The sequence below is a fragment of the Choristoneura fumiferana genome, chromosome 20 (assembly GCF_025370935.1).
Source record: "Choristoneura fumiferana chromosome 20, NRCan_CFum_1, whole genome shotgun sequence".
Lineage (NCBI taxonomy): Eukaryota > Metazoa > Arthropoda > Insecta > Lepidoptera > Tortricidae > Choristoneura > Choristoneura fumiferana.
This window is the reverse complement of record NC_133491.1, coordinates 12,317,850-12,331,533: the sequence shown is the minus strand read 5'-3', so window position 1 is coordinate 12,331,533 and position 13,684 is coordinate 12,317,850. Positions and strand designations below refer to the sequence as shown.

General features: G+C 36.9%; 1 protein-coding gene across 1 annotated transcript in view; it reads right to left on the bottom strand.

The window, feature by feature from the left end:
• The window catches only part of cv-c (RhoGTPase activating protein), a gene marked incomplete in the record, with an annotated part of 90,751 nt that overhangs the window by 57,534 nt on the left and 19,533 nt on the right, over positions 1 to 13,684 (bottom strand).

Below are 13,684 nucleotides of genomic sequence, written 5' to 3'. Positions count from 1 at the left end.
TAATTGGTTGTTTGAGCTTTTCCAATGCCTGAATAGACTCTCGGAGAGGATCATAGAAATCTGACCTTAACCTCTCAACATTGTTAATGACCGGTAGGTTGGTGATCTGTGACAAGTATGTATCTACCAGCATCCTGTGGTTCTGATACCTATCTGTGAGCAATTTCAGTGCCACTGAATAATTTTGACCATCCATCGGTAGCTGACGTATTAGCGACAGAGCTTCACCTGACAGCGATGCTCGCAAATAAAAATGCTTCTCCGAATCTGAAATGTCCCGTGAATGGACCAAGGATTGAAAGAGATCAAAAAATGACATCCACTCCATTGGCCTGCCGCTAAACTTAGGCAGTTCAATGGAAGGCAACTTTGCCATTACCTGGCTATGATGACGTATCCTAGGCTCGTCTGCGGACCCCCCGCGCTCCGATGCCTGCTCCAACTTGACAAGTAACTTATTGATTTCACTAAACTGTGCGTGAATTTGTTCCATTTCTCCCTCAGGGAATCTCCTCTGACGAAAGACCAAGCAACGCCTCATATGCTAGTACAAACTGATTATAATATGAACCGAAATTACGTTTAGCTACTGCCACCGCTGATGTACCTTGGGCTTCGCTAATTGTACTAGCAAAATCTGTCAGCATGCGATATTTCGACATAAATTGAATCTTGGCATGAATTTTAGGAGGCATATTGACTTAAATGAATGAAGTACTTGATGTGTTTAAATCAAGTAAATAACCTCTGAGTTCAATGATAAACGTTAAATGCTTACACTGAACAACAATAGTCACACCCTGTGAGCCACACTTGTATTAAACTACCTACTTAAAAGTTAACTTTAACAACAATCGACGCGCAATATCAACAATAAATCTCACTGTTTGATCAAATTAAACACAACTGTATTTAAACTTAAACCTCACTAAAACAGCATTTGTTTACTTATGCCGTAATGATTAACTGATAACGTGATAATGATAAGATTATTGATTACAGATAACGATTGTTGATTATGTTGATAAATAAATGACATTTGACACAAATGAACGAATGAATGAGTCAGTTATGCGCTCATCTGACCATAGATAATGCAACTCGCAAGTTGTCCGAATTGATCGGAGTGAAGTGAATGACAATTTATAAAAAACACTTAAAGTCTTTGAATGAATGAATGAGAATGAGATTGACTTGCCGAGTTCCGTTCCGTCCGTTCTCCGATGATTTGTGTGATGACTTGCTTGCTTGTTTGCTACTTGCAACAAGATGGCGGCGAAATTTCTTCCAATGATGAATATTTCGAGTGTCAATACCTATTGCACTATTAAAACCGCACTTTCACTCACTGCGAAAATGACTTAACGCGCACTGAATTTAAAGTCTTAATATTAATTAATCAATATTATGATGTTATGATGTGAAGTATGCGCGCGCGGCGCCCGCCGTGCCGAGATGATAATGAAGTACACGCGCCCTGCGACGTACGTTATCGTGCTGATTCTTCTCTAACGTTCTTCTAACGTTCTGCTCCCCTCATGGGTTCCACCAAAAATGTTGGCAATTCTCGCCCTGAGAACTGCCGGTGGGTTGAATTTGATGTGATGTGCGTGCGCACCCTGCGCCGCTGACGTTAATACTTAGACCAAACCGCTGGCCTCGCGGGTTCGATGTGCAGGCCGCGCCTTGGTCGTCGCTGATGATGCCGATGTGAAGTCAGACCCTCTCCCAAGCCCCTGGGATCGGTCTGGACAGCTGCCGCCTCCTGTAGCTAGCTGCCGCCGGTGTCTTGTGAAGGGTTGAGGTTATGAAGATGAAATTAAACTGCGATTACGTTCACCACTATATTATCGCGATACTGATACCGTACAACTGTTTATATCTATAAATATGATTCAGATGATCTTAGATTACTTAATGACACGATTTGACACTGAGAGCTCCGCTCTGACCCCGAGACCGTTATCTACGTGCAACCTCTCTCAGTGACTTTGAATGACTGCCCGGTCGAATGAGTGACCGGTCCATTGACATACATAGGCTGTCAAAAACAATAAAAATGATTTAAGGGTCCATCACACATTCCCGTAAAGTGACTTCTACACGACCCGACCTACGATGTTACGTTTTGCGTAAACAAAGACATTTAAATTAATCTAAATTATAAGTTGTATTGATCTGATCATGTTAGGGGAAATACACTAACAAGTAAAACTATAAGACCTAATGTAATTATACTAATTAACAAAATAACAAAAAAAAGGTAACTAATTTTGAGAGGCGTGGAGTGGGTTCAGCATTTTTCGCTTAATTGAACACACAGAGTCCTCAAAGATGTCCAACTTGAATTGATATTCCAGGTCTAGATCGTTAAAAGATTTTTGGATACGATATAGTTGAAGGGATTTTCCAAGTTTTGTCCTAGTCCCACCAGGGCGGAAAGTTGTTGATTTTGATAAAACATATCTAAGAACCATCGCTAGAAACCCTGCTTTCAAATTAAAAAACCGCATTCAAATCGGTTCACGTTTAAGAGCTACGGTGCCACAGACAGACACATTATAGCGGTCAAACTTACCCCTCTTTTTGCGTCAGGGGTTAAACAAGCTTTGTGAATGAATTAAATGCAGTATTACACCTAATTCCCGATTAAAAGAATAAATTTCATCCATGAATATGGTAACGAGGGCTTTCAGATACCAAACAAGCCAGCCGTGAGCCGATACGCATATTAAGTAGTCCAGAAGTAAACAAGTTTGTTGGTTCAACAGAATGATCCCTATCTGAATGTGTAAACAAAATTTGCTTTTTTAACCCTAATGTTAAAAGGATGGAGAAGGTTTTTAGGCGTAACATAATATATATTTCAGGGAAATGCTGGATGTTGTTTTAAAATTTGATATGCTGGTATATTGCGAATGATATTCGGGCGAAGATCGCTTTTACTTATTTTTATAAGGAAATAGTGTATTTTTAATCGAGGGACTAAAATAAGCCAATATATACCCAATAGTGACTAAAATAAGCCAATATATACCCGAGGTGGTTAGCCATCCGAGCTTTAGCGAAGGTGTCTATTTGTCCGAGGGTTTATATTGACTTTTAGTCTCGAGGTGAAAACTCTATTTTTCACTTCAAATGCGAGAAAAAATAGTCATTTCTGTGAAAGAATTAATGCGTTTCTTATTCCTCCAGTCCATAAAACTTTCATAGGTTTTTAAATAAATCTTTCTGGATTTCAGCGGCAAAAAGTTGCTCTTTGCTTGACATCATCATTTTCACTACTTATCACTTTTTTTTTTATTGGACTGGATGGAAAACGAGGAAAGGTATTGCAGATGCGTTGCCAACCTAGAGACCTAAGATGGGATACCTCAAGTGCCAGTAATTTCACTTGACGACATTGTGATAGTAATCAATTTACTTTAATTAATTTTAATGTAATTTGGGTTATATATCATTTGACATAATTTTATAGTTATACTATTTCATTTACTTTAATCGTTTATGATTTACGCTTTACAAAAATTTTAAAGTTTTCTCGGTAAGTACCTAAGTATTATTTTCCAACCAGACACAGATATAACAAAATCGCATCGGCGAAATGGTCCATACACAAACTGGAATAAATAGAATAGCGCTACCTTCTATGCGGAAAAAGCATAGAACTAAGACTACGTAGACTAAGAACGTAACATTTTCGTCATGAAAATGGTCCACACACAATCTTATTTTATGCCAAAAACTAAGCAAGTACTGGCTGTTTGAGTTTATCTAAGTCACTCAAAGTAAATTAAAAAAAAAAATTACTTTTACTCCCTAGGGACTAAAGTACTCACTTTACTCCCGCCTCGTAAGGCTATACTGACCTACGTTTAGAGCATGAGAAGTGAAATGTATTTTTTTTTAAATAGGTATTTCGTAAAAAGTGAAGGTGATTGTATTAAATCAAACTTGCTGGCATTATCTGGATAACCAGATAGTACAATGATTTGAAAACTACAAAACTTGAGATCCCAGGTTCAACCCCCGATGGACTACATAATATTAATGAGTTTCTGTTAAAATACTTATACATTTTTAATACAAGCTTTTCTTGTTGACTGCACTTGCATTGTCATTCAACTTACGTATACTGAATCACAATTGCTGTATTTTCAGCGTTAATAAATGGAATCCGCAATGGAACAAAAACAACGATCTCGAATAATCTCAGAATCAGAACGGGTTGCGAACGGAAAAGTGAATTCACGAGATAAAAAAACAACTCTTACAGTTAGTAAATAACTCAATATGAAATGAAATGTTCAGGCGAAAAGGAAAGCGATAATACTGGCATGGAAAAACTGGCTACACCTACTCTTTTGCCGTTGCTAAAGCACAAAACATACACAGGACGGCTGACAGGACGGCACGCTGGAGGAAATTATAAATGCGAATAGTAACCAGATATTGGTTAATGCTATTAAGCAAAAACGAACTAAATAAAAATTAAAAAAAAACACGAACAACTTACCAACCACGACGTTTTTCACTCAGTGAGGGTATCTTGACAGCGAAATATAGATGGCGTAAGTATCATGAGGTACTTTTGACGTTACGCCTTACTTGCGATTGGCTCATTTAGTTCTTTAACCAATCACGAGTGACACAAACGTCAAAGTTGTCAAACGGAGTTAAAATTTTAAATGAGGGTATCTCGGGATTTCGATTTGTAGCATTCGAAGATGGTGGATGTAGACAATATCTAATTTTGCTATTTCTGTTTCTTTGGCTAGTTGAAGTATAATTTTGATAGTGTTTTATGTGGCGATTAACCTTAACAGTGAACAGTGATCCCAAGATTCTATATTGCTCTCGTGTCTAACATTTTTTAATACGCAAGTGGTCTCCGCGTGGTTTCTGGAATTTTGCTATCAAGTTGCAAAAACTACAATTACCGTACAACGTGCCTCTCAAAGAGAGTTTACCTTGACACTGGCGAAATTGTCCTATTAATTAGGACAGAAAAGCCATATTTTAAAAGAGAATAAGAAGAGGGTATCTCGATAGGCGAAATGTAGATGGCGTTGGTATCGTGAGGTCCATTTGATGTTACGCCTTGCTTTCGATTGGCACATTTACTTATTTAACCAATCACGAGCGTGACACAAACGTCAAAGTTATCAAAGTCAAAGTCAAAGTCAAAGTCAAAATATCTTTATTCAGTTTAGGCTATAACAAGCACTTATGAATGTCAAACGGACTTCACGACACTAGCGCCATCTAGCTTGTCACAGCTTCAAATCCTCATTAGCATTAAGCATCAGCCCAGTGAAAAGATCACAATAAACAGAAATACTTAATTTCCATTGAGCTACAAGTAAAATTAAATCTACAATCTTCCATGCAGCTGTTCCTAACTGGGTCGTATAACAAAGGCTTCAAGCCTTCAGTATCGTATGACGGCTTTTCCGGTCCAACCGGAAATACCAAGGGGGGGGAAGGTGGGGAAATCAAAGCTTCGCAGTCGAGCGTCGCCCGTCGTGCAAGTAGGTCGTCTAGGAAATAGTGCAAAAACTGATTTCCTTCAGGAAACTGGTGTGATGGATGCTACCTGGCCGATTGCGGGTTCGTTTTTGATATAATAAAGGTTAATGTGGTGGAAGAGTCAATTTGTAGTTTTATTACTATACAGTAAGCATCTATATACCATTGTACCTATTAATATAGACTATACTAATAGGTACAATGTTTTAAACTCTCGTGATTTTCTCAGTCATAAATAAAATTGAGTCGCCTTACATACGCTTAACTTCCGAACGATGGCACCGAATTGGGTAATTATTTTTGGTTGTGTTCGTTATTGTCAAGACAAACTTTGTGTTGACCAAAATTTAAAAAAAAAGTGGAATGGGGTAAGACGCGGGCAACAGCTAGTAACTTATATATTTCGGGATTTAATTCACTAATTACCTACTGCTTAAATTGTCTACTCTTGACCACAGCCAATGCAATGTAGTCAAAACGTCAACGTAGTTTTAGCAAGAAATAGCAGTTGATCCCAAGATAAGACAAGTATATTAGTCATTTATACTAATGTTGGAAAAGCGACCGCCAAGCTTAAATGGGACTGGGCCGGGCATGTCTGCCTGATGCACCCACAAAGATGGATACAAAGCGACATGGTGGGTACGAGCGGCACAGACGGCAAGGCAGGCTGAGGCGGAGATGGCGAGACGACCTGGACGCGGAACTGAGAGAGTGGCCAAATATAGATTGGATAGGGAGATGTGGAAGTCAAGAGGAGAAGCCCTTGCCAGAAGCGGAACACAGGTTATAGGCGAAATATTACGGGTATAATAATACTAATGAATAGAATACACAGCGTGTAGTGTTTGCAGGTGGTAGGAGCTTGTGCAAGGTCCGCCCGGATTGCTACCACCATCTTGCTCGCTAATCCTGCCGTGAAGCAGCAGTGCTTGCACTGTTGTGTTTGGAGTAAGACAGCCGTTATGTGAGGTTCTTAGGCCTCATAGGTTGGCAACGCGTCTGCAATACCCCTGGTGTTGCAGATGTTTATGGGCGGTGGTGATCTCTTACCATCAGGAGACCCATATGCTCGTTTTCCATCCAATCAAATAAAAATAAAATACAGCGCAGCGTGTATTTTTGACACTACCTCAAACTGTAACCAGACGAAGATTTAAGTGCTGTGAACCGATATCAAAACAAATTGTTAATTTAGAATTAACTACCAGAGCGTAATTATTTTTTGAAATATTTTCGACCAGCAATGTAATGCGTACAATAATTTGACACGAGAGAGAAACGTTCTGTGACAGCTGTCACGTCAACAAGTGCGACGTTTTGAATAAAAACAAAGCAGTATCATGTAGTGATACATTGCGTGCTAATTAATTTTGTAAGGAAAATAATAAGTCTATTTTTTTAGCATTAAAACTGAATAGCCTTCACTAACTACCCTTACAGTTTGAGGTAGTATCAAAAATACATGCTGTATACATGCTGCAGTAACGAAAGAAATAGAATGACACTTGAATTGACTGCAATCAAAACTTTTGAGACGGGTTTTTTCAGCCAAAAATTGAAAACCTGCACGGGACAGGTTTTGAAATGTATTTGCCACTGCCCCTTCACAAAGTTTCTCTGTAGCGTAAAATCATAAATAACTCCGCGAAAAATTCTGTCAAAATATTTGTTCGGCAAAAAGTTAACCCCCCTTAACCCCCCCCCCCCTTACCCTTTTAACAATGAATTCAAATGTCGACTCTGCACTTTATTTCATGTTATAATATTATTATATCTACAGAGTGGCAAAAATCTGGCCCTCAAATGTATGCAGTAATAGGTAATAATTTTGTATGTAGAGTGGGCCAAATTTTGTGCTGCTGATTTATTTTACTTGGGCGGCAGAACTTCACTCGGGTTAACTTGGAAACGCGCGTTTTCTCCAGATGTCTAGATCGATCATTCGCCACGAAATTCCACACATGACAAATTTTATCGAAATCGTTAGAGAGTTAGAAATTTTTAATAAAGACTAAAATGGAAAAAATAAGTCTAACCAGTTTTCTAGAATTCTGTGAAGCAACGTTAACTTCAACAATTGGGACCAAATATCCCTGTATATTTGAGCTGCTTATGATTTTGAATGGTTTCCCGTTTGCTCTAGTTTAAGTTACTTAACAGAATTCTAGACTTCTAATTTTTATTAAAAAGTTTTTCCGACATGTGACTGAACAAATAATAAGATTGCCATAGCCGCAGCAGCCACTAGGTAAATAAATACATTGCAGTACCTATCTAGAGCGATCTCTAAAACCACGGAACCTATTTAAAAAAAATATTTGCTAATGGAAAGCTCCATTAACCATGAATATAGTTTTTTTTTTCAAAACACAGCGGACAATCGGAACACCGTTATTATGTGAACATAATTTTATTATTTTTATCTCTGAGCTATTCGAAACCTCTACCACAATGTTCATAACCCTAACACTGGGTAAAATTAGCCCAGGCTCAGTTGAGCGTGAGTATCCGGCCCGCTGGGCTCTTTCATCCCAAACGTAGACTGTACATAGCCATCAATGGTATTGGCGGGTTGGATTTGTTTGAAGGGTGTTTCTTTTTGCGAGGGTGTTAATTGAATGGGTTAAATGGATTTTTAGGCCTGAAAGAGCTGTTGTTGGGTGGATGGTACTTGTGTGTACCATATATATTTTTTAATGTTACTAGTAATAGGTATGTAAGAAAATAATTTAAGAGGTGGGTTAAATCTTTTTGGGAACTAGTATATGAAAGTAGCAGAGGAGAGGAAAGAGAATAAAAAATTAACTTGTAATGTATGTAAACTCTTTATTGTACAAAAGAAAAGAAACAAAACACAATTGACAAACTTTGAAATACTTGTACAAAGGGGGGTGTGTTTGTCATAGTATTATGATACGAACATGGTTTTGTATTGCAATTTTTGATATGTTTTAAAATCAGTTAAAAGAGGTACCATCAGCCAAATAAGTGGTCTATAAATTTTTAACAAGTTGCTATCAAATGAATATGTCGCTAAAGTCGAACTTTCAAGTTGACAGACACGTCTATTGGCCTTATTGTTTTATGACATGTAAACGATTATTAACTTTAGGTTGGTAGACCACATATTTGGCTGATGGTACAATTAATTCTGGGGCTCAATTTTTAAAGTTTACATCAATATTTTTTCTTGTAACGTTTTAGTCTTAGTTTTGATTTTTATTATATTTTTCTTAACATTTATTAATTATAATACATAATTATAACTTATTTAGTTCGACGGAACAAAGAACAATAAACCACTGAAGATTTAAGTTTTTGTTATATATTTTTGACATGGAGTTTACGTTTTACTCAATAATGTAGGTAGTTACTTTTATATATTTAAAAAACCAATATACTAAAAAAATTGTTAACTTTAAGTATTTCAACAGCACCACTTAAGTATATTCTACACAAGTACTACTTAAGTGTTTTTCTTTACATTTTTCACCACACAGACTGCTAAAATCATTAGGTACTCTTCCTTTTCGCTTTGCCGTAGTCGAGTTAAAAAGGGCAGGGTAGGACCGAGGAAGGTCACCAACAAAATGGACCTGTAGGCATAAGGCTGTATGGCATAATTTTTTGGGGCAATTCAAGATACAGAGAATCAATTTTCAAAGCCCAGAAAAGATGTGTTAGAGGCATATGTGGAATAAAGTCTATGGAAAGCTGTCAACCTTACTTTAAAAAATTGAAGTTGTTGGCGCTACCAAGCTTATATATTTTTGAATGTTGTATTTTTGTAAGAGCCGTGGTGGCCTAGTGGTTTGACCTATCGCCTCTCAAACAGAGGGTCGTGGGTTCAAACCCCGGCTCGCACCTCTGAGTTTTTCGAAATTCATGTGCGGAATTACATTTGAAATTTACCACGAGCTTTGCGGTGAAGGAAAACATCGTGAGGAAACCTGCACAAACCTGCGAAGCAATTCAATGCTGCGTGTGAAGTTCCCAATCCGCACTGGGCCCGCGTGGGAACTATGGCCCAAGCCCTCTTGTTCTGAGAGGAGGCCTGTGCCCAGCAGTGGGACGTTATATAGGCTGGGATGATGATGATGTATTTTTGTAAAAAGTAACATTGTTCTCTTTAAGATGAAACAACCAACACAACACTCGCTCAATGTGACACTGCTCTAATGAAGAAAAGTGTAGTTGTAATGGCTCTAAAACTATATAATAAATTACCTACGATCCTAAAAAAATGAATCTACCTAGCTTTAAGAACCAGTTGAACAAAATGTTTCAAAATAAATGTTATTATAATATTAAAGATTATTTAATTGTTATAATGTAATTTAATATAACAACTGTTTGTACCGTTTTGACTTACTTATATTACTTTTGTAGTAATACATTTAAAACAAAAACGAAAACGAAATAAGTAACTTTGTACGCCAAATCATAGCTGTACTGTTTTAAAAACAAATGACGTCTATATCATATAGTTCACCTGTGATAACCAAATAAATATATTTGTATTTGTATGATTACTAATAAGTCACAAAAGTTACCGACACACAGATAAAGTTACAAAGCGCATAACCAGAAGTTTATCGTGCCACCGATCCACTAAAAGTGCAACTGTAATATTATACCTACTTAGAGTTCGTAACAATACTATCAGTCAGATAAGCCGCTGATAACGAATAATGGCCTTAAGTGTATGCAACTATGAGTCACGTACCGACTTATCTACTACTAATCTGTAAGATTGTGTAAAACGGCTACTATTTTTGGTTTAGTTTTGTTGGTTGGTTTGTTATGAATAAAAAAACTAATGACTTTAAAACTACTGACTCTCGTAAGGTGTTTAGGATTTGTAAGACATTTTAAATCACACGATAAAGTAAATGATATTTTTTTTTTAAGTACTTCTGTGCACATGAAAATCGGGTTAGGTATTCTCTTTTAGGATTCTAGATGCATAGGAACTTAATTCTTACTAATATTATTAACGCGATAGTTTGTATGGATGGATGTTTGTTTGGATGTTTCATATTATGATTGTTTTTTTGGAGTCCTTTTGTATTTTTTATTTCAACCAAATTTGTTACTTTTACGGGTATCCCGTGAAACCATATCGAAAATACACCAGCTGGACACCAGCACCAGCGGTGGTGTAGGGGATATAGCACGCAGCACGGATTGCTGAGGACCTGGGTTCGATTCCCAGCGCTGTTCTCTTTTTCTGGTTTTTCTGTGCATCCATGTATCAGTTTGTATTTTCGATATGGATGTTTCATAGTTAAAATACCACAAACGGGACTTATCACGCTAAACCACACGAGTAATATTTACCTCGACGTTTCAACCACATTACAGTGGCCGTGGTCACGAGTAGACTGCTATTTTGACTATGAGTGAAAATCACGAAAGTTAAAAATGTTATGTTTGGATGTTTGTTACTCGTTCACGCAAAAACTACTGAACGGATTTGCACGAAATTTGCATACAGGTCATATTTACCCTGGATTAACATGTATGGTTCCTGTGGGATTAAAAAAGGTTTAAGTTACATACCATTTCCGCAGGCAAAAGCTAGTTGATAATATTAAAAGCCATGCTGTCCTAGTGGTTTGACCCATGGCCTCTCAACAGGAGGATCGAGGGTTCAAACCCGGGCCCACACCTCTGAGGTTTTCGAAAACCATGGGCGATATTACATTTAAAACCACGAGCTTTACGGTGAAGGAAAACATCGTAAGGAACCTGCACAAGCCCGCGAAGCAACTCAATGGTGTGATGATGTTAACGCAGGTTGTATTAGGGCGCACGGTGGACTACCCGAGCCTTCTTATTCTTAGTGGAGGCCATTGCCCAGCAGTGGGACGGTATACAATAATGATGATGTTGTCAATGATGATGATGATGATGAAGATGCTAAGACAAGTATAACACAATTTAACAAAGGAAGCGACTTGATGAATAGAGAAAGCATGTCACACTGTGTTGATCCAATATCCGACAGTAAACAGATACCCCCGTCAATCCAATTAAGAACAAAATTCTTCTGATGACAAAGGGAATTCATGTCTATCCACCGTTTCTTGACTTTGACTTGTTCCACTTGTAACCATATAAAAACTTTTTAAATAAAATCATAAGTTTTTAGCCCCCGAAGCAAAAAGAGGGATGCTATAAGTTTGACACCAAGGTCTATCTCGTCTACCTGTCCGTTGTCTTTGGTATAGTAGCTCTAAAACAGATAGACTTATTTCAATGCGGTTTTTACATGAAAGCGTATTTCCTTGCGCTGGTTCTTACTATATTTCATTCAAATCGATTTTAGTACTTAAAAGCTTTTTTGTCGACTTAACTTTTTATTGAGTTTACTTGTACGACTTACTTACTCAACTTACGTGTTCCAGATCAATGAAAGTAGGTACTTGAAGTACGTCAAAATTTACTGGCAATATAATAACTTTACAAACAAACAAACACTGCTAGTTATCTATTTCTGAAATCTTTTAATTTATGTGTCTATATACATTTTCAACAGACTTCAAAAAAAGGAGGTGGTTCTCAATTCGTCTGTATGTTTTATTGTGTACTGATTTGTGGTGTGCACTAAAGAAAATATTTGTATTGTAGGTATTAAAGAAAACATACATATTTATATTTACCGAGCACTTTAATTGTAAAATCTGTTTACATTGTTTTGGTAATAAGTTATTTCATTTTTCATAATTTTATTTTTCACTGTACTTTACTTTTTACTTTTTTCTTTTCTGTCTTTTTCTTTTGTATTGTCACCCAAACTACATTTGCATACCAAATTTCAAGTCGATGCCAATAACTTTTGTCCTGGTAGCAAGGGGAACCAAACCTGCCAGCTGAAATTGAATCGGCTAACACAAATGCTTTTCGAGAAAACAATGGAACACCTAAACTTTTAAAAATTAGGACAATTCTACGCGTTTCTTTATCACTGGAAATTACACAGTTTTTTTTGGAAAATTTGAAGTGTAGAATACACTATTTTGATGTTTCGTTTTCCTTCTACGAATTTGAATGATAACTATCTATTGATCATAATTACTGGAATCTTTTCATTTTCATTCGCATGATTCTCTAATAGATTTTTCTTTTTTTTCGACTGGATGGAAAACGAGCAAGTGGGTCTCCTGATGGTAAGAGATCACCACCGCCCATAAACTTCTGATCCCAGAACCGTGTTTGATTAGTGCTACGTCATTGGATATGTCTTGATGACGCGAATGACACTGGGTACATGAAATTCTTGAAAAATCAACATGGCGGATTTTTGGCGCCAAATTGGAAGTTTTCAATTTTTTTTTATTCAAACCTATAGAGTAGGTTATCAAATGAAAGCTAATAATTAGCCCATTCTAAATATAGGTATATGGGTTATAATAGTTTTAATCTACCATTTTCACAGAACTGCTAAAAAAGTGTGAAATAAGACAATAAAAAATATAAACCAGACTACCTTAAAAAATACTAAAAAGAAGAAAAGAAGTAGAGGGCTAGAATTTTGTTAAGTAGTTAACTTAAAGTTCAACAGTCGGGACCCATTCAAATCGTGACCAGTTTAAAAATTCTTAGTACCTAATACAGGCTTACTACTAGGTTATAAATATCACTTAATCCGAGTTTAGACTTGCAAGAAAAATCGTGAAAAGTTACATTACAATACGAGGCCGTAAAAACGAGTTTTTAGTTGTCAATCGAGCGCCGCAATGTAATGCAACTTGCACGATTTTTACAGCGAAATTGTTCTGTCCAATCATTTATCAAATCTTCGATATACTTCAATCAGTTCATTGTCCTTAGGTACTACATTGATAAGGTCAATGTACGATTACAGTAAATGATTGAACTAAAGTGAACAATTTCTTTAGGTTGTTATTATCATAACTAACAAAAAAAAACTTTATGCTACTTAAAACAAAAGAGGAATTGAAAAGCGAACGCACAACTTCACCAAAATTGTTGCTTTGCATTAATTTTCAGCTCGTGATAAATATTAAATGTAATTTCGCACATGAATTTCGAAAAACTCATGATCCTGTGCTTGAGAGGCCACAAGGCCACGCCACCACGGCTTTATGGTAGAGGAAAACATTCTGAGGAAACCTGCACAAACCTG